This window comes from Salvelinus fontinalis, chromosome 14, assembly GCF_029448725.1.
Source record: "Salvelinus fontinalis isolate EN_2023a chromosome 14, ASM2944872v1, whole genome shotgun sequence".
Taxonomy (NCBI): Eukaryota; Metazoa; Chordata; class Actinopteri; order Salmoniformes; family Salmonidae; genus Salvelinus; species Salvelinus fontinalis.
The window spans coordinates 27,996,837-28,024,812 of NC_074678.1; the positions used below are offsets into that span (position 1 = coordinate 27,996,837).

At 42.7% G+C, this 27,976-nt stretch overlaps 1 protein-coding gene and 1 long non-coding RNA gene across 11 annotated transcripts in view; one reads left to right on the top strand and one right to left on the bottom strand.

The window, feature by feature from the left end:
* The first annotated feature begins 6,175 nt into the window (after positions 1-6,175).
* Positions 6,176-27,976, top strand: part of LOC129810560 (voltage-dependent R-type calcium channel subunit alpha-1E-like) — a 232,548-nt gene continuing 210,747 nt past the window's right edge. For 5 of the 9 annotated variants that reach the window (XM_055861176.1, XM_055861181.1, XM_055861182.1 and 2 more), the window contains exon 1: positions 6,180-6,620. The gene's annotated coding sequence lies outside the window, so the exon portion shown is untranslated. Of the gene's footprint in view, positions 6,621-27,976 lie in introns of all 9 variants that reach the window. The other 4 variants (XM_055861177.1, XM_055861185.1, XR_008752744.1 and 1 more) reach the window with 3 other exon arrangements.
* Positions 15,732-27,701, bottom strand: LOC129810561 (uncharacterized). Of its 2 annotated transcripts, XR_008752746.1 has the most exons (5): positions 27,568-27,701; positions 19,519-19,576; positions 19,350-19,412; positions 18,979-19,232; positions 15,732-18,240 (listed from the first exon to the last, which is right to left on the bottom strand). It is a non-coding gene; the product is annotated as an uncharacterized LOC129810561 (long non-coding RNA). The 2 variants fall into 2 exon arrangements; XR_008752745.1 differs by lacking the exon at positions 15,732-18,240 and having other exon boundaries at positions 18,578-19,232.

A 27,976-nucleotide genomic window follows, 5' to 3' on the forward strand; every position in this document is an offset into this window, starting at 1 on the left:
CGTCATCTGATTTGAGACAGCAGTGTATGGCTGTGGATTGACTGCACTGTTTGAATTAAATGTTGGCATATTGGCAGTTAATTAGAAAAATGTATGGAATCATTCCTCTAAAACTGTCTGGCTAGCTAGCTAACAAACATACACTGCAGATACATTTTTCAAATTCATTATTTTACATACCTTATATCTTATCACAGACCTGGCAAACCATGGGTGACCGTTGCATTCCAGGTGACTACCTCATGAAGCTGGTTGAGAGAATGCCAAGCGTGTGCAAACCTGTCATCAAGGCAGAGTGGCTACTTTGAAGAATCTCAAATACAAAATATATTTTAATTTGTTTAACACTTTTTTGGTTACTAAATGATTCCATATGTGTTATTTCATACTTTTGATGTCTTCACTAGTATTCTACAATGCAGAAAATAGTAAAAATAAAGAAAAACCCTTGAATGACTAGGTGTGTCCAAACTTTTGACTGGTACTGTACATAGACACTTTAATAATGGAACACTAGTCACTTTAATAATGTTTAAATAATGTATACATACTACATTACTTATCTCAAATGTACATACTATACTGTATTCTATTCTATTGTGTTTTAGTCAATGCGACTCCGACATTGCTCAATCTAATATTTTTATATTTATTAATTTAATTATTTTACTTTTAGATTCGTGTGTATTGTTGTGAATCATTTTTAGATACTACCGCCCTGTTAGATACTACTGCACTGTTGGAGATAGGAACACAAGCATTTCGCTACACCCGAAATAACATCTGCTAAATATGTGTATGTGACCAATAAAATGTGATTTGATTTGATGATTTGATTTGATTTGAAGGGGTCAGTTACCTCCTTAACTTGGTTTAATGGCGTGCCGCCGGAAAAATAAATGCAAACTGTCTTTTTTTCCCCACCACCGTGCTAGTGGATATAGCCCAAGTTGTACTCATAAGGAGCCTACCATTACTACTTAATTAAAGCAGAAAACTGCAGTTGAAACAACGACAAAGCGCAGATCCCGCACATTTTTCGGTAAAAAGCTGAGGGATGGCGCTAGAGAAATGTAACCACTCTCAAATGCATAGACATAGCTCTATGGATGCAAGGACTGACCATCAATGACATCAAAATGATAGTTTTAACCATGTGTTGAGGCTATATGGTGTTTGTTTACATTTACTTTGTTTACAAACATTGTTTCTTACGACCTTCCTTTACATACATCAGGGAGCATGCTAGATAGCCAATTAGCACCAGTGGTCTCTCTTTCTACCATATGTATTCTGTAAACATGAGCTGTAACATTGTGATATGGCTTTGTGGGAACCCTAACTGTATCAAGCGAATTAAGAAGGAATATCAACGCAATTTTTAATGACAAAGACTAAGAAGCAAAATTAGTTTTTCTATCAAAATAATAACTCTTGACCGTTTAATTAAGAGTATGTCACAAGAGAAAATATAAATTACCCTTATTAAACTCGCCAGATAATTTTCTGTCAATGGATGTCGATTTAACTTGTTTTGACTGCTATGATTAAATATTAAGGCCAGATGTGTTGTATATGGCCAATATACCATAAACTTCTGATGTGCCTTATTGCTATTATACACTGGTTACCAACATAATTAGAACAGTAAAAATACATGTTTTGTAATTTGGGCTCCCGAAGGGCGCCGCGGTCTAAGGCACGGCATCTCAGTGCTAAAGGCTTCACTACAGACACCCTGGTTCGAAACCAGTCTGTATCACAAACGGCTGTGATTGGGAGTCCCATATGGCGGCACACAATTGGCCCAGTGTCGTTCAGGTTTGGCCGGTGTAGGCCGTCATTGTAAATAAGAATTTGTTCTTAACTGACTTGCCAAGTTAAATGAAAAAAAAAAAAATCCTGTGGTACACTGTACACGGTCTGATATATCACAGCTTTCAGGGCTCAAACCACCAAGGTATGACAGGCTATTTTCTGGCAATTGTGCAATTATTATGCACCAGATGTTAAGATAACAAACCGTTATAAATGGCCTTTTTGCAAGATTGACTTATTTCAATAGGCATAGGTTATTGACTAAAATCTGGGTTGATAATTTCAATTCAATTTTGCCATGGTCTCTATGCTACCACCTACTGATATGTAATCTCTCAGGAAAAGTGGCGGTTTCGAAAGGAGTGGGCATTTAGAAAGTAACCATATAAGGAGAAGTGGGGTTTCAAAAGGTGCCATCCTGTCTTATTCTTCTTATTTTTATTTGGCGGTTGGCAACCAACTTAAGATGCATTACCGCCACCAACTGGACTGGAGTGTGGACCAGCGACAGGAAAGGTCTAAATTCTATGCAATATTCTCGTTTCCCTAAGGAAATTAAATACATAATTAAATACTACATCCCCAGTTCATTTAATATGGGCTCTTCATCCCCATTACTCCTCAAATCTAATAACAATCGCTCACTTTCCCTCCCATGTTTCAGGCACTGAAATAGAATGTGTTCCACTGTCTCCTTCTCCTCCTGACAATGAATGTTTCCCCACCAATTTCAATGTACTATTGAGCCTTCTGTGTCACAGTTTCAGCCTTGTGATTACACTTTCCTCCCTTCTCTCTCGGCCTGAAGACATCCCTGCCCCCACCTTTTCCTGAATCTTATACAGGTGCCTTCCCATTCCCTCCCTTTTCCACAACTCTTGCCATTTGTTTTTAACCACTGTTTTGATCTCATTCTGCTCTATTCCCACATGAGCTGGTATCCAGAGGAACATCACATATACCCCCATCTGTCTCACCCTGTATAAGCACTGAAATACCTCATACAATACATCCTGTCTGCTCCGTGACACAAATTAATTTAAGCTCTTCATTGCTGCACAGGAGTCAGAGCAGATGGCTACCCTGTCTGGCCTCCCCTACTCCACCCACTCTGCGGCCAAGAGTGTGGCCAGCAACTCCATTGTATAAACAGATAAATGATCCATTGCTCTTTTTGTCACTGCCACCTTAAACTCAGGAACACTAAAAGCTGCTCCTCTCCTCCCTGGTTTAGGGTCTTTAGATCCTTCTGTGAATATATTTTAAAAAGCACAGTATTGTGTTCTTAAATGTGCACTTACAACTGAATCTACTCTTTCCTCAACAGCTCTTACCCTCTCAAGCAACCCTGGATCTATCACTGACTGATGGAGCATCAAAGGTGGGGCTAAAGCAAGGGGCTAAACTCCCTCCCAAACAACCCCATCTCTCTTGCATTGCCATTGCCTATCCACCCAAAAATTCTATTCAAATTTTGTTCATATTCACAGCAATTTTTGTAGGATGTGTAACATTATGTCCTTGTAGATTTACCCAATATTTCATGGTTAGCTGTTGTCTTCTTAACTTTAACGGCATCTCTCCCAACTCTCCCTGCATTGCTGCCACCGGGGAGGTCCTGAGTGCTCCACAACATATTCTTAGGGCTTGGGCCTGGATAACATCTAGCTTTTCTAAAGATGTCTGAGCTGCTGATCCGTATGCTACCCTTCGATAATCCAGTGATGACCTTAACAGCACTATATATAGCATTTTCATTGCCCCCCACTCCATACCTGACAGGCAATGCATCACATTCAATATTTTATTTCCTTTGACAACTACTCTGTTAATATGCTCCACCCATGTCATTTGAGTGTCAAACCAGACCCCCAGACACCAAAACACTCCCACCATCTTAAGATTCTTTCTATACAACAAGTATATTTCCTCCGCAACCTTCCTTCTAGAAAAAAACACAGTCTGTGTTGTATCAACTGAAAACTTGAAGCCCCACCCGAGGGACAACTGCTTAACTTCACTAATCACTTCTTGAACTCTCCTGGCTGTATGGGTAATATTTCTCCCTCTCTTCCACAGTGCCCTGTCATCCACAAACAATGATCTCCCAATATCAGGTGTCACCTGGGGGAATACATTGTCAATCATAATGGAAAACATCAAAGGACTAATGCCACTTCCCTGGGTTGTACCTCCCTTGTATTGATCGCCCAAAAAGAAAATCCTTTATCCAGTTAAAAACCAATCATCAAACCCCAATGATATCTTGTTTGATAAGTACTGCCTGCCTTCCATCGTTGAGGATATGTATTTACATTTTTTGAGCGGGCACTTGATTATCTTGTCAATATAATAGAACATCTTTGACGCAGATGACAAACAACCTAAAAGGAATAATAGCATAAACTGCCAGCCGGCTAGGCCACACTGAGCTATATGAACCTAGCCCAGAGACTTCTATCTACAAGGTTTGTATCTGCAATCTCCTGTCTCTGGCCACTCTGATAAAACAAGGGAAACAGAAGAGGTAAGCATAAGCATACATTTAGAAAAGACACAACAGAATGGTTAGATACAGTGGCAATGGTTAGAGACTGTCATAAACTAACATTTCATTTGGGAAATATCAAACTAGCTATTTAGGCATTTTGAAAGAAAGAGCTGTAGCACCCTCTGCTGGTTGTTCTTCTCAAACATATATCTATCTATCTTCCTTTCTACAAAGAAATTATTAATGTTGAATAGGGAAAAAATCCTCATAGCAGATCAGCAAAATGATGAAAAGAGTACTTTAAGAGCAAAATCATTGGAGAAGTACAAAGGCCGTCACCAAACTTCACAGCTCAAGTCACGTTTTAGGTGCTAGGGGCTGAAATCGAACTGCAGACTATTTCCTTAGCTCTGTATAAAGCAGTGGGTATAAGTGGTTGTTTACTGACACACAGAGGACAAGCCATACTCTCAAGTTCAAGCCTGAAATCCACTTTAGCAAGTAGTTAGAAGAGTCATTCAACATGATTTGCTGTTTGATAACCTGATTTTGGGGAAATGTGTTGAGTATTGTTCGCTTCCCTTTCTCGCCGTTCACTACAGTATTTAGATTTAAATCAATGAATGGGTTCTCCTTAATAAGGGCCTTATTTAGCTGAAATTCAATGTGCCATATCAGAGGAAAATGTGCACTATGTCAAAATCTGGGCTGTAGTCCATGCAGCTTATGTATCACTTGAAGGAGGTGGTGCATGGCTATCAATCCTAAAGTGTACAGTATGGCAAGGACTGTCTGTATGACCGCCCCTCATGAAGTCAACAATGTAAACTGGTGGGTATTCCTTTAATTTCAATAAAAACAGGATACATTTGTAACAGAGTAAAGTTTTTAACATTTTAATTTATTTGTGACAATTGTATGAATATAGCCTATTAGCCTAGTAAGATATTGTCCCTTCTAATACCAGTTCACATCAGTCTAACATGTTCAGTTCTCCACTGTACCATTATGAGTATTTTTATCTCATTATGATATACTATTACATTAGTTGGCTCCAGGATATTGCTAAATGTCTAGTATTATGTGGCATGTGTTAATTGCACTCTTTGGGACCTATTGCTGACGAAATAATAGAAATTGTCTGAACATTAGAGAGATTGCTCACAGGTGAGTCATACATTGAACATTTAAGCTTATGATTATAAGAATTATGAACTCATTTTAAAACCAGAAGCGTATGCTTACCTGTTCATAGGGTGGGTCTACATAATACAATTACAAAAAGTTAATTATATCGATTTTTTAATTACTAATATAAATATAATAAATAACAACTGGCCCATGGGCACTATTTTATGTCTATTACATCATATGAACAATATGGTGGCAGTAAATTACTCATATCCTTTAATTGGCAGTACACTGTGAATCTCCTGCAGGGACGGCTTCAGGCATAAGCGACAGGTTGCTTAGGGCCCCGAACGTTTTTCTTTAGGAACTCAGTCGGGTCTCAAGTTAAGAATAGTAGATAATCGAAATTTTGTTGTGCATCAGCCGTTTTTCTTTTGTAATGTCAAAATTAGTAGAATTCCATGACATGGATTATAACATTGTAAAATTGTTTAAAATTGCAGAAAACTATCTTTAAAACGACAACATTTTCGGTACACCACATGGCAAAATGTTTAGAATTGCAGGAAATTAACTTTGAAACTAAAACTAAAACTAAACTTAGAGGGATGGCCACAAAAACGTTTTGCCATGAGGTGTGAGCCCCCCAAACCAAATCTCGCTTAGGGCCCCCCAAATGCTAGGGCCGGCCCTGCTCTCACAGCCCCCCTGTGGTGAACTAACCTGTATGACTACGTGAAACTCAGCAGAGTCAGTCACTCATACAGTATCTCTGCCCGGCTCTACCTTTACATCTTCCCTCACTCATAACAAGGAAATTCTTCGATGAACATGGACATGTCCGTTATCTAAGAACACTTTGTTTTTTGGGGGATTCGAAGAAAAAAATGGAGAGACAGCCTTTAGGTAAAATTGTGAAACTGTCGTTTCAGTTAGAATAAAAGGGAAGGCAAATAGCCTGTTAGAATGTTACACTTGTAGCTCGATCGTCTGCCAATTTCTCAACAGTGTTCGGAAGTCATTGATATATATATATTATATATATATGTTTTAGCTTTGTACATATTTCCCATCTGAAAGCATTGGAAGATCTTATTGTATTTTTTGTCTTTGAGAGTCTCATCAGACAACTTTTGCATTGCGTGGACAGCAGGACAGCAGGCTATAGGAATGAGTCAAGGTACGTTTTTCATATTTAATTTCTTCACTGACATTGAAATTGAAGAGTCTTGGCTGTATCACTTCGGTGAGGTTTCAGAGCTTGATGCGCTGCCGGAGGGAATCTAGTAGTGATTTTGGTTGGCAACCGCTATACATTCTAACGACATTGCACGGGGTCCGCAATTCTATGTCTTTTCCAGGTTATTGCAGGATTTTTGTCCTCTAATGGACAAACTACTTGCCATGAGATGTATTTTTCGTTTTCTTTATGCAATAAATAACTGCGCCTGCTTAAGCATGGGCGGCAAGATCAGTAAACATAATGGGCTACATCTCAATCGTCACATTGTACGCTCCCATTTGGACTTGTTGACTCCCCTTCATAGACCTCACCCGAACAGCTGTAAACTGTAGCCTATGTTAATGATAGCTCAATCGCTTTGCTTTATGGAGTCAAAAATCTCTTGAATGTCAACACTCACTCTCTGAACTGAAAAAGCTGTGTAAACCATGTTCATTCATGACCTGTTGGGGTCAGGGTTGGCGCCAAAACAAATCAGTTGGACAGGCATTTGATTTCCATAGGGGGCACATTTCTTTCACTGGACCTCTTATGTGAATGTATTTTTTTATGGGTTTTATAGTAAAGACATGTCATTTAACTGTAAAAATGTATTCGGAGGATTTGAGCCCTGGGACCATGCCTCAGGACTACCGGGCCCGATGACTCCTTGCTGTCCCCAGTCCACCTGGCCATGCTGCTGCTCCAGTTTCAACTGTTCTGCCTGCGGCTATGGAACCCTGACCTGTTCACCGGACGTGCTACCTGTTCCAGACCTGCTGTTTTCAACTCTCTAGAGACAGCAGGAGCGGTAGAGATACTCTGAATGATTGGCTGTGAAAAGCCAACTGACATTTACTTCTGAGGTGCTGACCTGTTGCACCCTCGACAACAACTGTGATTATTATTATTTGACCGTGCTAGTCATTTATGAACATTTGAACATCTTGGCCATGTTCTGTTATAATCTCCACCCGGCACAGCCAGAAGAGGACTGGCCACCCCTCATAGCCTGGTTCCTCTCTAGGTTTCTTCCTAGGTTCTGGCCTTTCTAGGGAGTTTTTCCTAGCCACCGTGCTTCTACACCTGCATTGCTTGCTGTTTGGTGTTTTAGGCTGGGTTTCTGTGCAGCACTTTGAGATATCAGCTGATGTAAGAGTAAATACATTTGATTTGATATTACCTTTTAATATGGCATGAACACAACCAGTCATTATGTTTTCATTTGATTGTCAAACAAATCACTTGATTGTCAAACGGCACTTGAGTTTAAAGTTTGGGGAAGCTTACAATGTATCCTACCATTTCTACCGATCTGCATGCCAATTATGATTTTCATATGAGCATTTTTGTGATAAATGATACAAATCTAAAAGGTAAAATTCAACTAATGCGAGAGCACCTGCCAATGTGTCCATATGGACACACTGATACACCGTGATCCATTGGCGGCTAAAGAAATGAGCAAATGCCTCTAACTTCCATTGTCAACTAAGTAAAAATAGCCAACATGAAGCTGACAAGTAAAAAAGTAGAAAATATCCGGATATATTCAGGTTCTTTCAATAGTTTCCATCTCTATACTCTGCCTGTCTGACTCCCTTTCTATCTGTCTTGACTTGAACTATCAAGTTAAGTGCAACATTGTATCAAATCAATCAACTGGGTCACAGGGCTCTAGGTTAGGACCAAAGATGTCACTAGCAAACTTGCAACATTGTATCCAAAAAGTTATTTGGAACCCTCAGTTTCCTGCACAAGTGAGCTCGGGATAGAGCTGTTTTGGGGTTAAGTGTTTAGGTATTTTATGACGTTTCCACTGAATATATTTATTTTTTATTTATTTAACCTTTATTTAACTAGGCAAGTCAGTTAAGAACAAATTCTTATTTACAATGACGGCCTACCCAGGCCAAACCCTAACCCAGGTGATGCTGGACATTTGTGCGCTACCCTATGGGACTGATGTATGGGATCATCGGATCATGATATGTTGCTCTTTCACACATAGGCAAGTTGTCGAGGGGGGGAAATGTTGGGAAGATTTTTCAAATAGTGTGAGGATTGAGGAACTATTATCATTCACAATGGACTTTGATGAGATACTGTGTGAGGTTAAGAAATAATACATGAGAGCCTCAGCTTATTAGTGGTGGTCATGGTGAGTTAAAGGGGAACTGCACCCACTGATTTGGTATTTTTTGGGGGCTTGGTCCTCAAGAAATGCTGGCAGCCATGACAGAAGCCAAATGTGAGATGGTTTTGGTGTGTTGTTTGATGTGGGTGTTTCTTGGGTGTGTCCTTGCCACCACCAAGACACACCCATCTGTCAGAACCTTGCCCGCAGCTGTTGCCCCCCACTCAATCACAACAAACAAACCTCCTGCAGGTTGAGTTCAATAACTACAGGCAGATGAATGGTGAGATGCCGGAGGAAGCTTTGAATAGGTCAGTAGCCTACAGAGTAATATGGAAGAATGCAATTGCTGAATTTATGTACATATTCTAAACTAAATGTTTTGATAAATTGACACCTGTGCCATATAGATTGCAAAATAGTTGGGAAGAGATTTTCGATGTACCGATTCCATGGCACATGGTTTATGAATTGACACCCAAAATGACACCGGATTCAAAACTTAGAATTTTACAATTTAAATTATTATACAACATTTTTTACAACCAATAGAATATTATATATATATATATATATGGGGGATACAACCTTCTCAGCGCTGCAGATTTTGCTGCGAGGAGGCAGAGTCATTAGATCATTTATTTTGGTACTGTCCATATGTAGCTCGTTTTTGATCACAGGTCCAGGAATGGCTGAAGAATTGCAACATTTACCTAGAACTAATGCTGCAGATAGCAATACTGGCTGATTTGAAAAGTCATAGAAAATTGATCAATAATATAATAATACTTTTAGCAATAAAAAATATCTTTAATTCACAATCTGTAGAAACTATGAGAATAGAAAGGTTCAAAACTTTTGTGAAGCATCACAGCACAGTTGAAAAATATATGGCAAATAGAAATCCAATATGGATGGTGTTAAGAGACAGATGAATGGAGCTGAAGGGTGGGACTAATAACAACAAGATAACAAATGTAAAATATACTGTGTCTGTAAAATGTATATAGGCTCAGAACTTTTGTGAAATAGCACGGTTAAAAATATATAGCAAATAGAAATCAAACTGGATGGACATCGGAAATAAATGGGAGAGGTGGACTAAAAGGCCAGGACTAAAAACAAACAAAATATAACTATTGTAAAATAGATTGTGTCCATAAAATGTATATACAAGTTTAAGCTGGAAGTTGAAGCCTAAATGTTGTTGTTTATTAGTTTACTCCAATTAAGGGAGGGGTGGTAGGGTTTGCGGGAAATAATAAAGGAAAATATATTTTTAAAAGATATGTAAATATATACAGTGGGGTGAACAAGTTTTTGACACACTGCCGATTTTGCAGGTTTTCCTACTTACAAAGCATGTAAAGGTCTGTAATTTTTATCATAAGTACACTTCAACTGTGAGAGACGGAATCTAAAACAAAAATCCAGAAAATCACATTGTATGATTCTTAAGTAATTAATTTGCATTTTATTGCATGACATAAGTATTTGATCACCTACCAACCAGTAAGAATTCCGGCTCTCACAGACCTGTTAGTTTTTCTTTAAGAAGCCCTCCTGTTCTCCACTCATTACCTGTATTAACGGCACCTGTTTGAACTCGTTACCTGTATAAAAGACACCTGTCCACACACTCAATCAAACAAACTCCAACTTCTCCACAATGGCCAAGACCAGAGAGCTATGTAAGGACATCAGGGATACAATTGTAGACCTGCACAAGGCTGGGATGGGCTACAGGACAATAGGCAAGCAGCTTGGTGAGAAGGCAACAACTGTTGGCGCAATTATTAGAAAATGGAAGAAGTTCAAGATGACGGTCAATCACCCTCGGTCTGGGGCTCCATGCAAGATCTCACCTCGTGGGGCATCAATGATCATGAGGAAGGTGAGGGATCAGCCCAGAACTACACGGCAGGACCTGGTCAATGACCTGAAGAGAGCTGTCACACAGTCTCAAAGAAAACCATTGGTAACACACTACGCTGTCATGGATTAAAATCCTGCAGCGCACGCAAGGTCCCCCTGCTCAATCCAGCGCATGTCCAGGCCCGTCTGAAGATTGCCAATGACCATCTGGATGATCCAGAGGAGGAATGGGAGAAGGTCGTGTGGTCTGATGAGACAAAAATAGAGCTTTGTGGTCTAAACTCCACTCGCCGTGTTTGGAGGAAGAAGAAGGATGAGTACAACCCCGAGAACACCATCCCAACCGTGAAGCATGGAGGTGGAAACATCATTCTTTGGGGATGCTTTTCTGCAAAGGGGACAGGATGACTCCACCGTATTGAGGGGAGGATGGATGGGGCCATGTATCGTGAGATCTTGGCCAACAACCTCCTTCCCTCAGTAAGAGCATTGAAGATGGGTCGTGGCTGGGTCTTCCAGCATGACAACGACCCGAAACACACAGCCAGGGAAACTAAGGAGTGGCTCCGTAAGAAGCATCTCAAGGTCTTGGAGTGGCCTAGCCAGTCTTAGATTCCGTCTCTCACAGTTGAAGTGTACCTATGATAAAAATTACAGACCTCTACATGCTTTGTAAGTAGGAAAACCTGCAAAATCGGCAGTGTATCAAGTACTTGTTCTCTCCACTGTATATGTGGGTATGTGTATTGTGGCGTACAGCAGGTCAGCCACCAGGGGGAGACTCGTCGAGGCCTGGTAACAGATGGAGTATACGTCACGAGGCGATGGCTCCATCTGCTGGACGTACCAGGTCTCGACGGGCTCTCCAGCCAGGACTAATTCGGGCTGTTTGGGAGCTGGTGAGTAATCAAGGGCGGATTGCTCACCAGCTGTGCAAGGCCCATAAAGCTGCCAGAAGGGCAGCACACAGGGGAGGAATGGGGGAAGAAAGGACTCCTGTGTTATTGTTAATGGTTGCAGAGGTAACAAGAGGGAGTTCAGTTTGGTGCACGACAGGAAACATCCAGACCCGGAATCCCAGAAGACGGCATCCCGGAGAGGGTCTCATAGACATATCCTTTTCTTTTTGATCTTTTATTTAAATAAACACCCTTGAAACTGAGCTAATCCTTCTCTGTCCGTGTCTGATATGGGTAAACGTCTTGACCAAACCCCCTGGTCTGCCACAGTATGTATGTAAATACACGCTACCGTTCAAAAGTTTGGGGTCACTTAAAAATGTCCTTGTTTTTGAAAGAAAAGCAACTTTTTTAGTCCATTTAAAGTAACGTCAAATTGATCTGAAATACAGTGTAGACATTGTTAATGTTGTAAATGACTATTGTAGCTGGAAACAGCAGATTTCTAATGGAATATCTACATACTGTATGTGTACAGAGGCCTATTATCAGCAACCATCACTCCTATGTTCCAATGGCAAGTTGTGTTAGCTAATCCAAGTTTATAGTTTTAAAAGGCTAATTGATCATTAGAAAACCCTTTTGCAATTAAGTTAGGACAGCTGAAAACTGTTCTGATTAAAGAAGCAATAAAACTGGCCTTCTTTAGACTAGTTGAGTATCTGGAGCATCAGCATTTGTGGGTTCAATTACAGACTCAAAATGGCCAGAAACAAAACTTTCTTCTGAAACTCGTCAGTCTATTTTTGTTCTGAGAAATTAAGGCTATTCCATGCGAGAAATTGCCATGAAACTGAATATCTTTGTGCAATGCTGTGTACTACTCCCTTCACAGAACAGCGCAAACTGGTTCTAACCAGAATAGAGAGAGGAGTGGGAGGCCCCAGTGCATAACTGAGCAAGAGGACAAGTACATTAGAGTGTCTAGTTTGAGAAACAGACCCCTTACAAGTCCTCAACTGGCAGCTTCATTAAATAGTACCCGCAAAACACCATTCTCAACGTCAACAGGCGACTCCGGGATACTGGCCTCCTAGGCATAGTTCATACAAATACAATGTTCATACAAATATTTACACATCAAAAATAAAGGAGGACCAAGGCACTCTTAATATAATTAATTAAAATGCCTTTATTAGTATGGCATGTTCAATAGAAACAACGTTTTCTTTTAAACTGACGCGTTTCGGCTGCATGGCGTTTGTCAGGGAGTACACAAAAAAAAGGAATACAATGTCCTCTTTTGAACAGCTTTTCCAGTTAGCCGTAATTGGAAGAGGGAGTGGTTACACAATTGATTGGACACACCTAGTAAGCAATACTATACACATTAAAAGGTGAAATACGGTAGCTATGTTATCATAAAAATACAACTCCAAGCTAGAAGTATCAGAACACTAAAAGGTAGTTCTAACCTTAATTATGACTGGGAGAAGTGTCAAGAATAAGAAAGCAATATATTCCATAGTACACTAGAACACAGCAAACATGAACAACAACAGTCTAAACATAGCTGAGGGCAATTGAGCAAAATGTCCACTAGATGACAGCAAATGGACCCATCACGACCCTACAGGAAGGGTGAGAAATCCATATCTTCATTTAAACCAGGGTATTTAGTGGCCTGTAGTTTGTAAATCCAAAACTTTCCCTTTGGTTTAACTGTTTAAGACGGTCCCCTTTTCTAATAGAGGCCGGAATATGATCAATACCCATAGCTTGTAGGGAGGCAGGATTGCCATGGTGTAAGGACTTGTAGTGCCTTGCCATGGGGTAGTCTTCATTGCCTACCCGTATGGCGTACTTGTGTTCCGCTAAGCGGTCTTGAAGGCGTATCTTTGTCCGTCCAATGTAGAACACCTTGCACTGTGGACTTTCCAATCTATAGATGACATGAGTGATTTTGCAGTTAATGAAATGCTTGACGTAATACTCCATTTTGGAATCTGTGTCAACAAAATACTTCTTCTGTGCAATATTTCTGCAATGGTTGCAATGGTTACATTTAAAAGAGCCCCTTGGGTTTGTGGTCAAGCCAAGTTTTTTGAGAGTCACCCGGAAGATAACTGTGGACTAATTTGTCATTTAGGGTAGGACATCTCTTTAAGCTTATAACGGGTGGCTCAGGAAAGACTTGGCATAGTAGCGTATCACTTTGGATGATTCCCCAATTATTTTTAATGATTATTTTAATGTTCTCTGCTTCAGTGCTGTATTTTGTAACAAAATACACTCTCTCTGATGTATCACGAGGCACTCCCCTTCGCAACAAGTTCTCTCTGTCAAGTAATCCAGCCCTTTACCTGCATCTTTCAGGACCTGAACGCTGTAGCCCCGATTCAAGAAGCGATTCTCCAATTCAGCAGATTTGACACTGTAGTCTGTTTCCTAATCGCAAATTCTGCGGACTCTTTGGAATTGGCCATATGGAATATTCTCTTTTAGCCTTTTGAGGTGAAAGCTGTCTGCCCTCAGAATGGTATTCCCATCTGTAGGCTTCCTAAAGATTGATGTGTGCAAACAACCTTTGTCATTTTTTACTAATGTCGAGGTCCAAAAAATGTATGTTATCCTTGCTGTACTCCATAGTTAGTTTGATGTTAGGGTTAATGCTGTTAAGGTATTGGTGGAAGGAAATAAGTTCATCTTCTGAGCCGGACCAAAACAGGCAAACATAATCAATATAGCGTCCCCACCGTATAATCCGGTCAAAGAAATGGTTATTAGAAGGATCCAAAATGAAGTCATTTTCCCATTTACCCAAGTACAAACCAGCATAGGAAGGGCTGTAGCAAGCTCCCATGGCTCATCCTTTGACCTGTTTAAAAATACAGTCCTGAAAGATAAAGATGTTATGATTAAGAGTCCATTCAGTCAGTGAGACAATGAATTCTATAGGAGGCATCTCAGTTTCAGGTCGGGTACTCAAGAAATGGTGCATAGCTGCCAAACCTTGTTCATGCTCAATGGTGGTGTATAGAGACTCCACAACCATGGTGACTAAAAAGGAAGCTGTACCTATATTGTGCAATTCCTTAATTTTCTTCAACACATCTGTGGTATCTTGAAGATAGACTGGGAGTGACGTCAGAAAAGGCTAAATAAAGTAATCAATGTACTTAGAGATGGGTTCTGTCAGACTTTCATTACCACTAATGACTGGTCTGCCTGGGGGATTTTCAAGATTTTTGTGGACTTTTGGAAGAAGGTAAAAAGAAGCCATACGCGGACTGCCATTGAAATGAAATTTCAACTCATTGTCTGAAATGTAGCTGTCACGTTCCTGACCTATTTCTGTTAGTTTGTTGTATGTGTTAGTTGGTCAGGACGTGAGTTTGGGTGGGCATTCTATGTTTTCTGTTTCTATGTTGGTTTAGGGTAGCCTGGTATGGCTCTTAATTAGAGGCAGGTGTTTGGCGTTCCTCTAATTGAGAGTCATATTTAGGTAGGTTGTTTCACAGTGTTCGTTGTGGGTGGTTGTCTCCTGTGTCAGTGTTTGTCGCACCATACGGGACTGTTCGGTTTGTTTTTGTACATCGTCATTTTGTGTAGTCTATTTTCCCTGTTCGTGCGTTCTTCGTGTTTTATGTAAGTTCCATGTCCAGGTCTGCACTTAGGGGGACGAAGGCCACACGGTGGCGGCCTGCGACTGCCCCAGCCGCCAACCAGACAGGATCTGCCAAAGCCGCCAACCAGACAGGATCTGCCAGGTCCGCCAACCAGACAGGATCTGCCAGGTCCGCCAACCAGACAGGATCTGCCAGAGACGCCAACCAGACAGGATCTGCCAGAGCCGCCAACCGACAGGATCTGCCAGAGCCGCCAACCAGACAGGATCTGCCAGAGCCGCCAAACAGACAGGATCTGCCAGAGCCGTCAGTGAGCCATGAGCGTCCAGAGCCGTCAGTGAGCCATGAGCGTCCAGAGCCGTCAGTGAGCCATGAGCGTCCAGAGCCGTCAGCCAGCCATGAGCGTCCAGAGCCGTCAGCCAGCCATGAGCGTCCAGAGCCGTCAGCCAGCCATGAGCGTCCAGAGCCGTCAGCCAGCCATGAGCGTCCAGAGCCGTCAGCCAGCCATGAGCGTCCAGAGCCGTCAGCCAGCCATGAGCGTCCAGAGCCGTCAGCCAGCCATGAGCGTCCAGAGCCGTCAGCCAGCCATGAGCGTCCAGAGCCGTCAGCCAGCCATGAGCATCCAGAGCCGTCAGCCAGTCATGAGCTGTCCCTCAGCCCAGAGCGGCTATTTATCCAGAACTGCCCCTCTGTCCGGAGCTGTCTCTCTGTCCGGAGCTGCCTTTCAGTCCGGAGTTGCCCCTCTATCCTGAGCTACCTCTCTATCCTGAGCTACCTCTCTATCCTGAGCTATCCCTCTGTCCTGAGCTATCCCTCTGTCCTGAGCTATCCCTCTGTCCTGAGCTATCCCTCTGTCCTGAGCTATCCCTCTGTCCTGAGCTATCCCTCTGTCCTGAGCTATCCCTCTATCCCGGTGCTGCCCCTTGTCTCGATGTTACCCAAAAGATTAAGTGGGTGTAATATGAGGGTAGTCATTTGTAGGGGGAGATGTAAGCTGGGATTGACTATGGTGGGGTGGGGACCTCGCCCTGAGCCTGAGCCACCACCGTGGTCAGATGCCCACCCAGACCCTCCCCTAGACTTTGTGCTGGTGCGCCCGGAGTTCGCACCTTAAGGGGGGGGGGGTTATGTCACGTTCCTGACCTATTTCTGTTAGTTTGTTGTATGTGTTAGTTGGTCAGGACGTGAGTTTGGGTGGGCATTCTATGTTTTCTGTTTCTATGTTGGTTTAGGGTTGCCTGGTATGGCTCTTAATTAGAGGCAGGTGTTTGGCGTTCCTCTAATTGAGAGTCATATTTAGGTAGGTTGTTTCACAGTGTTCGTTGTGGGTGGTTGTCTCCTGTGTCAGTGTTTGTCGCACCATACGAGACTGTTCGGTTTGTTTTTGTACATCGTCATTTTGTGTAGTCTATTTTCCCTGTTCGTGCGTTCTTCGTGTTTTATGTAAGTTCCATGTCCAGGTCTGTCTATTCCGTTTTGTTATTTTTTTTCATTCAAGTGTATTTCGTTTCGTGTTTTTTACGTCTTGTTAATTAAAATTATGTATTCACAACCCGCTGCGCCTTGGTCAAATCACTACTCCTCCTTTTCGGTTGAAGAGGAGGAGGACTACCGTTACAGTAGCCATTCTCCTTAGCTTCTGTGAGGATCCCTTTTAATTCAGTTTTTAGGTCCTCTGTAGGGTTGAAGGTAAGAGATTGGTAGAATTTATCATTGTCTAATTGACGGTAGGCTTCTGTCACATATTTGTCTTTACTCCACACTACTGTAGCACCACCTTTGTCTGCTTTTTTAACCACAATCCGTCCATTTTTGGACAATGATTCAACTGCATCCCTCTCTGTCTTAGAAAGATTACGTCGTGTTTGGTTGGAGTCAATTTTACCCTTAAACAGATTCTCCACATCAAAATTCACTTTCTTGGCAAATGTATTTAGTGTGGCATTCTGGACGATGGGACAAAAAGGTGGACTTGGGCTTAAAAGGTGTTTTTGAGGGAACAGAAACGGCCTGACCGGAGACACTGGCGTCTGTAGTTGGAGAGATGTTTTACTTGTACCAGGCCTTCAGATGTAGATTCCTGTAGAAACGAAATAGGTCAGTCTTTGTATTAAATGCATTAGTTGAATATGTGGGAGCAAAGGACAGTCCTTTAGACAAGACCCTTATGTAATCCTCAGATAGGGGTTCTCCAGAAATGTTGATCACAGCCTTGTTCTGGTCCTGCTCCGTGTGGTTGGATAGTCTTGATTTCTTCCTCCCCCTCCGTGTTGGCCTCTTCCGCGTCCTCTCCCTCTCTTGTTGAGGAACCTGTGTGACTCCTCTTCCTGATCTAAAAAATCTTGGGAGGAGCTGGCCTCTGAGCGTCTGGGGTGATCCTCATCGTCACTGCTTGTAAAGTTGAAAGAAACAGATCTAGGCTTCCTTCTCTGCAGATGTGATTCTGAATTCTTGCATGTTGGTTTTCTCCAGGCAAAGACCTTGCCATCTCTATAGTCTACTTAATCTCTTCTAAATTTTCTTAGCTTGTTTTGTTTCAATATCAGAGTGAATGTGTCTACTTTCTCTTTCAAGATCTCATCACATTGTGCTTTGTTAGAATTGTCACTGTTCTGTGATTTTCCTTTTTACTTCTTCAATTTCTGTTTGGACTACTTGTCTGTCCTTTTTAGATTCTTCTATTAGAAGTAGCATTAGGTCAAAAAAACACTTGTTGAGAATAGCCTCCCATGTATCTCTAAATTCAGTTTTACCTTGTGCTCCATTAGCTGGAAACTTCATAATACGGAGTCCTTTGGGGATTAGGCCTTTCCTCCAATAGTCAGACAAGGTGATAGAATTGAGGTCAAGTTTGGTATCTTTCACCATGAGGTGTTGCAAGTCTCTGTAAGCCTTGTTTAAGTCCATTCCAGTATTCTCTGCGGCTGTCATCTCATCTAGCAATGAGGTAGTGGTAATAATCCTTTGGCCCTCTTCATGGGAATAGGAACATCTTGTAGCCTCTTGGGTAAAATCCATAGTTTGAGTTGTAAAATGTCCTCAAAAACAAAGAAAAAATAACTGTGGAGCTGCTTCCTCTAAGCACCACCCAAGTGCTGTTTAACTAGTAGAAAGAGGAGGAAGGGAAGCACTACTAAGGTACACTATAGTATATTTTGGTAGACAGAAGGTGCTCTTCGGTAAAAGGGGTAAATTGGTCATCAAAAAGAAAGGAGGACCAAGGCCGAAACGCGTAGGTTTAAAAAATAACTTTGTTTCTATTGAACATGCCATACTTGGTGCCTTGGTCCTCTTTTCTTTTTGATGACCAATTTACCCCTTTTACATAAGAGCACCTTCTGTCTACCAAAATGTACTATTGTGTACCTTAGTAGCGCTTCCCTTCCTCCTCTTTCTACTAAATATTTACACGTTAAGTTTGCTGAAAATAAACGCAGTTGACAGTGAGAGGATGTTTCTTTTTTTGCTGAGCTTATTTACAAAGAAATATATGGAGGATTGGAAATGATGCAGACAATTAGATTGTAGCTTCCATCAATGTATCTGCAATATTAAAATTGATCTACCCCCTAAAAACATAGCTTTCAAATGTTGTAACAGGTCCATGTAGAATAAACAACCCTTTACAAAATACCATAGAACAGTGTTCTACTAATATAACAATGTGCACCTTACATCTTTCATTGTCATTCCCAGCCGATACAGATACCGAGCCTATCAGTATTTTGTCTGGTGGTAATGGGGCTACCTTGGCAAATATGTCAGAGTGGTCATACCTTCTTCCTGTGTGGTGTCCCGTATACAACAGGAGTTCCCTGATCCTGGTGCAGAATACACAGGGTTTCTCCTTCCCCATAATGACTGATACTATAACAAAAAGACAATACAAGTAAAAGTTGTGTCTAGTAAAATGTTGACGCTGAGTGCCAGGTCTCTCTCCATTCAGAGACATCAGTATCAAGCCCGTTTGTCAGTCTGGACTTCAGCACATCATCTTGCAAGTCTCCATGTGCTGGCTCCATACATGTTTCTGTGAACAAATACACACATAGTTACTGTTCTATTGCCATTGGCAGTTAGGATAGGTAATATCTGACCACACAAACTTATACTATGTTGAAGTTTCAACAGGTCAAATAAAACCTACCCAATTATGGTCTCCCCATCAAATGACTACGGCTGCCGTCTGGAAGAAGCATCTCTAGTCCATCTGTAGAAATAGGCAGGGTTGAGGCAGAGTTCATCAGTGACACATGGAATGAAAAGGGTGTTGCTATTACTTGTCATTTGTGCTGTACTGTATTATTAGTATTCACCTCAATATGGATGTGTTTAGTGGATGTGTTGAGTGTCAGGTCTCTGCATCTCATGCATCTGTAAACACATAAACATAGTCACTTTTCTATTACCAATGGTTGTTAGGGATAGGTGATATTTAATACACAAACTCTGCAAAAAAGGAAACGTCCTCTCACTGTCAACTGCGTTTATTTTCAGCAAACTTAACATTAACAATATTTGTATGAACATAACAAGATTCAACAACTGAGACATAAACTGAACAAGTTCCACAGACATGTGACTAACAGAAATGGAATAATGTGTCCCTGAACAAAAGGGGGGATCAAACTCAAAAGTAACAGTCAGTATCTGGTGTGGCCACCAGCTGCATTAAGTACTGCAGTGCATCTCCTCCTCATGGACTGCACCAGATTTGCCAGTTCTTACTGTGAGATGTTACCCCACTCTTCCACCAAGGCACCAGCAAGTTCCCGGACATTTCTGGGGGGGAATGGCCCTAGCCCTCACCCTCCGATCCAACAGGTCCCAGATGTGCTCAATGGGATTGAGATCCCGGCTCTTAGCTGGCCATGGCAGAACACTGGCATTCCTGTCTTGCAGGAAATCACGCACAGAACGAGCAGTATGGCTGGTGGCATTGTCATGCTGGAGGGTCATTGTAACGATTGTCGTCGGGAGAAGGAGAGGAGGACCAAGGTGCAGCGTGGTAAGTGTTCATTATTTTAATAAAACAAATGAACACTGAACAAAACGACAAACGAACAGTCCTGTAAGGTGACGGAAAATACTAAACAGAAAATAATCACCCACAACTCAAAGTGCGAAAAGAGGCTACCTAAATATGGTTCTCAGTCAGAGACAACGATAGACAGCTGCCTCTGATTGAGAACCACACACGGCCAAAGAAAGAAATAGACAACATAGACATACAAACATAGAATGCCCACCCACATCACACCCTGACCAAACAAAAAATAGAAACATACAAAGCAATCTCTGGTCAGGGCAGCACCCCCCCCCCCCCCTCCCCAAAGGTGCCACCAAACAAAAAATAGAAACATACAAAGCAATCTATGGTCAGGACAGTACCCCCCCCCCCCCCCCCCCCCCCCAAAGGTGCGGACTCCGGCCGCAAAACCTGAACCTATAGGGAGAGGGTCTGTGTGTGTATTTCACCGCGGTGGCGGCTCTGGTGCGGGACGTAGACCCCACTCCACCTTAGTCCTAGCCCACTTATGTGGCGCCTCTGGAGTGGCGAACCTCGCCGCCGACCCCGGACTGGGAACCCTTACAGCGGGCCCCGAATAGGAGGGAGGTTCCGGGAGCGCCGGACAGGCGGGAGGCTCCGGCAGCGCCAGACAGGCGGGAGGCTCTGGCAGCGCCGGACAGGCGGGAGACTCCGGCAGCGCCGGACTGGAGAGAACCTGGAGGGAGGAGACAGAGAGACAGCCTGGTGCGTGGGGCTGCCACAGGACCCACCAGGCTGGGGAGACCTACATGAGGCCTGGTGCGTGGAGGAGGCACCGGATGGACCGGGCTGTGGGGGAGCACTGGAGCTCTGGTGCGCAGCCTTGGCACCACTCCTCCAGGCTGGATGACCACTTTAGCCCGGACCCTTCAGAGTGCAGGCACAGGTTGAACCGGGCTGTGGGGGAGCACTGGAGATCTGGTGCATACCACTCGCACCTCTCCCTTAATCTCAATGCCCACATTCGCCCGGCACGGGCGGAGCGCAGAAATAGGGCACACTGCACCCTCCCAGCGCCCAAGAGACACAGTACGCAGAGCCGGCGCAGGATCCCCTTGGCCAAAACGGCGTACCGGAGACCAAACACGCTGAGCCGGCACAATACGCCCTGGCTGGATGCCCACTCTCGCATGGCACTTGCGGGGGGCTGGCCTATCGCGCTCCGGGCTATGAGCGCGTACTGGCGACACCGTGCGCTTCACTGCATAACACGGTGCCTGACCAGTAACGCGCTGTTTTCGATAAGCACGGGGAGTTGGCTCAGGTCTATCGCCTGACTCCAGCAATCTCCCCGTGTACACCCTCCCACATTTTGGGGGGGCTGCCTCTCGTGCCTGTTGTGCTGCCTTACCTCATATCGCCGCCGCTTAGCTTTAGCAGCCTCCAGTTCTTCTTTGGGGCGGCGATATTCCCCAGCCTGTGCCCAGGGTCCCTTGCCGTCCAATATCTCCTCCCATGTCCATTTCTCCAGATATCGCTGCCTCTCTATACCACGCTGCTTGGTCCTTTCTTGGTGGGTGATTCTGTAACGATTTTCTTCTTCATCGGATGAGGAGTATGAAGGATCGGACCAAAATGCAGCGTAGTAAGTGTTCATTATTTTAATAAAACAACTGAACACAACAACAAAAACGACAAATGAACAGTCCTGTAAGGTGACGAAAAACAATAAACAGAAAATAATCACCCACAACTCAAAGTGGGAAAACAGGTTACCTAAATATGGTTCTCAATCAGAGACAACGATAGACAGCTGCCTCTGAGAACCACACACGGCCAAAGAAAGAAATAGACAACATAGACATACAAACATAGAATGCCCACCCACATCACACCCCGACCAAACAAAAAATAGAAACATACAAAGCAATCTATGGTCAGGGCGTGACAGTCATGTCAGGATGAGCCTGCAGGAAGGGTACCACATGAGGGAGGAGGATGTCTTCCCTGTAACACACAGCGTTGAGATTGCCTGCAATGACAACAAGCTCAGTCTGATGATGCTATAACACACCGCCCCAGACCATGACAGACCCTTCATCTCCAAATCGATCCCGCTTCAGAGTACAGGCCTCGGTGTAACGCTCATTCCTTCGATGATTAACACAAATCCAAGCATCATCCCTGGTGAGACAAAACCGCAACTCGTCAGTGAAGAGCACTTTTTGCCAGTCCTGTCTGGACCAGCGACGGTGGGTTTGTGCCCATAGGCGACGTTGTTGCCGGTGATGTCTGGTGAGGGCCTGCCTTACAACAGGCCTACAAGCCCTCAGTCCAGCCTCTCTCAGCCTATTGAGGACAGTCTGAGCACTGATGGAGGGATTGTGCGTTCCTGGTGTAACTCGGGTAGTTGTTGTTGCCATCCTGTACCTGTCCAGCAGGTGTGATGTTCGGATGTACCGATCCTGTGCAGGTGTTGTTACACGTGGTCTGCCACTGCGAGGACGATCAGCTGTCCGTCCTGTCTCCCTGTAGCGCTGTCTTCGGCGTTTCACAGTACGGACATTGCAATTTATTGCCCTGGCCACATCTGCAGTACTCATGCCTCCTTGAAGTATGCCTAAGGCACGTTCACGCAGATGAGCAGGGCATCTTTCTTTTTGTGTTTTTCAGAGTCAGTAGAAAGGCCTCTTTAGTGTCCTAAGTTTTCATAACTGTGACCTTAATTGCCTACCGTCTGTAAGCTGTTAGCGTCTTAACGACCAATTCCACAGGTGCATGTTCATTAATTGTTCATGGTTCATTGAACAAGCACTGGAAACATTGTTTAACCTGTTAGTGAATAGGGGGTGCTATTTTCACTTTGGAAAAAAATCGTGCCCAGATTAAACGGCCTCGTACTCTGTTCTAGATCATACAATATGCATATTATTATTACTATTGGATAGAAAACACTCTGAAGTTTCTAAAACTGTTTGAATTATATCTGTGAGTAAAACATTTGACAGCAAACTTCCAAACAGGAAGTGAAAATTCTGAAAATGGGGCTCTGTGTCAGGGCCTGCCTATTCAACTGGCTTATATTTATGGATCTGTATGCACTTCATACGCCTTCCACTAGATGTCAACAGGCAGTAGAATGTTGAATGGGGTGTCTAGCTTGATGTGAGACCGAATGAGAGCTTTTGGAGTGACAGGTCCGCTCTATTGGCAGTATTCAACTGCGCACCAGGGAACCCCACATTGTCTACTGAAATGCGTTAGGTATACACGACGAAATGCTCCGGCTCGGATTTTATTGGATACATATGAGAAAAACATCATAAAGTTGGATTTTCAAGCGAGTTTGACCAGTTTATTCTACATTTATTGGGACTTTTGGAATTTCTCGTTCCATGCGCTAAGAGTTCTTGGACATGTGCCCTCCACATGGCTAGCCAAAGTTGCTAATTCGACAGAAGAAATGGACATTCTAAAACAAAACAACGATTTATTCTGGAACTAGGACTCCTTGCACAACATTCTGATGGAAGATCATCAAAAGTAAGAGAATATTTATGATGTTATTTTGTATTTTTGTGGTTTATGTTGGCTCCAACAAGGCGGATAATTGTTGGGCACTGTCTCACAATATTGCATGCTGTATGTTGTACTAAAGTTATTTAAAAAAATCTAACACAGCGGTTGCATTAAGAACCAGTGTATCTTTCATTTGCTGTACAACATGTATTTTTTAGTAAAGTTTATGATGAGTTTTTTGGTTAGATTACGTGACTGTCCAAAATATCTCCGGACAATTTGGTGCATTATGGCTACGTATTCACAATGTAAAACCATGATTTGTACCTCTAAATATGCACATTTTCAAACAAAACATAATTGTATTGTATAACATGATGTTATAAGACTGTCATCTGATGAAGTTGTTCAAAGGTTAGTGATAATTTCATCTCTATTTGTGGGTTTTGTGAAAGCTATGTTGGCAGTGAATAAATGGCGTTGTGTGTTTGGCTAGTGTGGTGAGCTAATATAAATATATATTGTGTTTTCGCTGTAAAACATTTTAAAAATCAGACATGTTGGCTGGATTCACAAGATGTTTATCTTTCATTTGCTGTATTGGACTTGTTAATGTGTGGAAGATAAATATTTCCCAAAAATATTTTTGAATTTTGCACGCTGCGAAGGCAGCGGAATGTCGTGTGTGTTCCGCTAGTGGAACCCCGGGGCGAGAAAGGTTAAACACTTTACAATGAAGATCTGTGAAGTTATTTAGATTTTTGCGAATTATCTTTGAAAGACAGGGTCCTGAAAAAGGGACGTTTCTTTTTTTGCTGAGTTTATATACTATGGGTATGAGAATTTATTGTAGTGGGGGGTGTCATCAGGACAGTAACTCTGGTCACTATCAAAGCTCATCAATAAACTAAGGACCCTGGGACTAAACACCTTCCTCTGCAACTGGATCCTGGACTTCCTGACGGGCCGCCCCCAGGTGGTAAGGGTAGGTAACATCACATCCGCCACGCTGATCCTCAACACAGGGGCCCCTCAGGGGTGCGTGCTCAGTCCCCTCCTATACTCCCTGTTCACTCATGACTGCACGGCCAGGCACGACTCCAACACCATCATTAAATTTGCAGAAGACACAACAGTGAGACAACATATAGGGAGAAGGTCAGAGACCTGGCCGTGTGGTAGCAGGACAACAACCTCTTCCTCAACGTGATCAAGACAAAGGAGATGATTGTGGACTACAGGAAAAAGAGGACCGAGCACGCCCCCATTCTCATCGACGGGGCTGCAGTGGAGCAGGTTGAGAGCTTCAAGTCCCTTGATGTCCACATCACCAACAAACTAACATGGTCCAAGCACACCAAGACAGTCGTGAAGAGGTTACGACAAAACCTATTCCCTCTCAGGAGACTGAAAAGATTTGTCATTGGTCCTCAGATCCTCAAAAGGTTTTACAGCTGCACCAACGACAGAATCCTGACTGGTTGCATCACTGCCTGGTATGGCAACTGCTCGGCCTCCGACCGCAAGGCACTACAGAGGGTAGTGCGAACGGCCCAGTAAATCACTGGGGCCAAGCTTCCTGCCATCCAGAACCTCTATACCAGGCGGTGTCAGAGGAAGGCCCTAACATTTTTCAAAGACTCCATCCACCCTAGTCATAGACTGTTCTCTCTTCTACCGCACGGCAAGCGGTACCGGAGCGCCAAGTCTAGGTCCAAGAGGCTTCTAAACAGATTCTACCCCCAAGCCATAAGACTCCTGAACATCTAGTCAAATGGCTACCCAGACTATTTGCAGTGCCGCCCCACCCTCACCCCCTCTTTACACCACTGCTACTCTCTGTTGTCATCTATGCATAGTCACCTTAACTCTATCTACATGTACATACTACCTCAAATAACCGGTGCCCCCGCACATTGACTCTATATCGGTACCCCCTGTATACAGTCTCGCTGTTGTTATTTCACTGCTGCAATTTAACTACTTGTTACTTTTATCTCTTATTCTTATCTCTATTTTTTGAAACTACGTTGTTGCTGAAATAAATAATTCTCTCTTCTATTATTCTGACCTGTTGTATTCGGTGCATGTGACAAATAAAAATTGATTTGTTTTGATATCAGCAACCTGGTCTCAGAGAATTTCATATTCTTCTGTACGTTAATCTGAGACATGTTATTTAGTATGATATGTTACATTTAGCATGGTTACATAAGACAGATGGTTACTTAGCGCAAAAACGAAGGAGGGTTGTTGGTCGGAGTGGATGGGTAGGCGTATAACATGAATGTCTAGCAATACAAAGGTTGTGAGTTTGAATCTCATCACAGACAATTTTAGCTTTTCAACTACTTACTACTTTTTAAGCTACTTTATAACTACTTAGCATGTTAGCTAACCCTTCCCCTAACCCTAACAATTTCAGCTAACCCTTCACCTAACCCTAACCTTAACCCTTTAACCTAACTCCTAAACTTAACCCTAAACCCAGCTAACAATAGCGAGCTAGCTAACTTTAGCCACCTAGCTAGAATTCATAACATTTCATACGTTCACAAATTCATAACATATCATACAAATTGTAATTCGTAACATATCATATGAATTGTAATTCGTAACATATCATACGAAATGAGTCATGGACATCAAAGTTATACATTCCAAACATATCATATCATACTAAATGGAGTGTCTCAGATTTATGTACAAAATAATATGAAATGCTCTGAGACCAGGTTGCTTTCAGAGGAAGTGTCACAAGAGGACTTGTGTCGCATGACACACTTTTATTCTGAGATATTTCTTGACAAGCTGTGAAAATAGTAAGTGAACAGTGATTTGAAACTATTTTTGGAGGTCGCTAAACCATTGCAATCACATTGCAGGACATGGTATGATGCCCACTTTTGCTCCTTCTGGTAGGTCCCGGTATCCATTCATAACCAGGGGATCAGTCTGGCACCCAACTGTGCAATTTGTCTAACAGAAAAACAGTGTCAACGATTGTCATCATCCCTCAATTATAAACATAGCTCAAGAAATAACGTAATCTCGTTTGGAAGCTAATTCTATGCTTTACAGATGTAGACTGACTGGCTGGATTCAGGCCGGTGACGCCGTTACACAATGAAACCAACCGTGACATGTTTTGCTATAGCCCTGGGTTGGTTTGAGTTTGTTGCTGCTAGTTAGTACACTGTTGTAGTCAGACATATGTTAGCTAGTACCACCATAGCTGCATCCAATATTTATTTGTGCCCTAGACATGGGTTGCACCTCGGAGGCTAATGTGAATGTTTTGTCTAAAATACACTAACTTCGAGTGGCATGGAAATATGCTGACATTGCTAAAGTGGGCAAATAATTAGTAGGAAACAACTTTGCCATATTATGATGTCGTCAAATGTACTTTAGAGAATGGAAATGTTGCCATTGCTGTTCGCAAAGTTTGTCAAAAATAACTAGCAATGCTAATGTCAGCTATAGCTAAAATACAGTGGTCCTCACCCTGCTCCTAACTCCCTCTGTCAAACAAACCCCTCAATCTTAATTAGCTAGCTAAAGTTATACTGCATCTAAAGTCAATCCACATCATGACAAAAGGTTTTCCTACTAATTATTTGCCTTGTTTTGAAATGTTGTGTTTCCTAGCCAAATCCAAGTTGCATTGAGGTAGGCTAACGTTAGCCAGCTAGATAGATAGCTAGCTAGGTAGGTAGTTAGGCAGCTATCTAGCTAGTTGGTAGCTAGCTAGCTAACGTCAGCTCTGCTAGAGATGATAGTGATAATGATTATCAAAATATACATAACCAGATACATTACCAGCAGTCTTTGGTCTAGCTACTATTATACTCACCACCACTGGGGACCAAGGAACTCCAACTAGGGCTGTTATGGTGACCGTATTACCGCCACACCAGCGGTCACGAGTCATGACTACAGGCAAATTCCATTAGTCACGGTAATTAGGCTTCTCCAAGCTCTGATGCTGCTGATGGTCATTAATAACCTACCAAACTGGCTAACTGCCTGGTACTCTACACTCTATTGTCCCTCTGATCACTCTGACATCAATGCAAATGTATTTGAAAATCTCATCAAACACTTTGAGAGCCCATGAGCTCATGTTGGGCAACATTTCTATAGGCTATGCAATTGCGTGAGAAAACAGATTGATGGCCTCTATTAAAAAGAGAAGGATTCTATCAGCTTTCTATAGGCTAGGCCTACTATATTTATTTCTCAACTTTCCAATTATTTAGCAC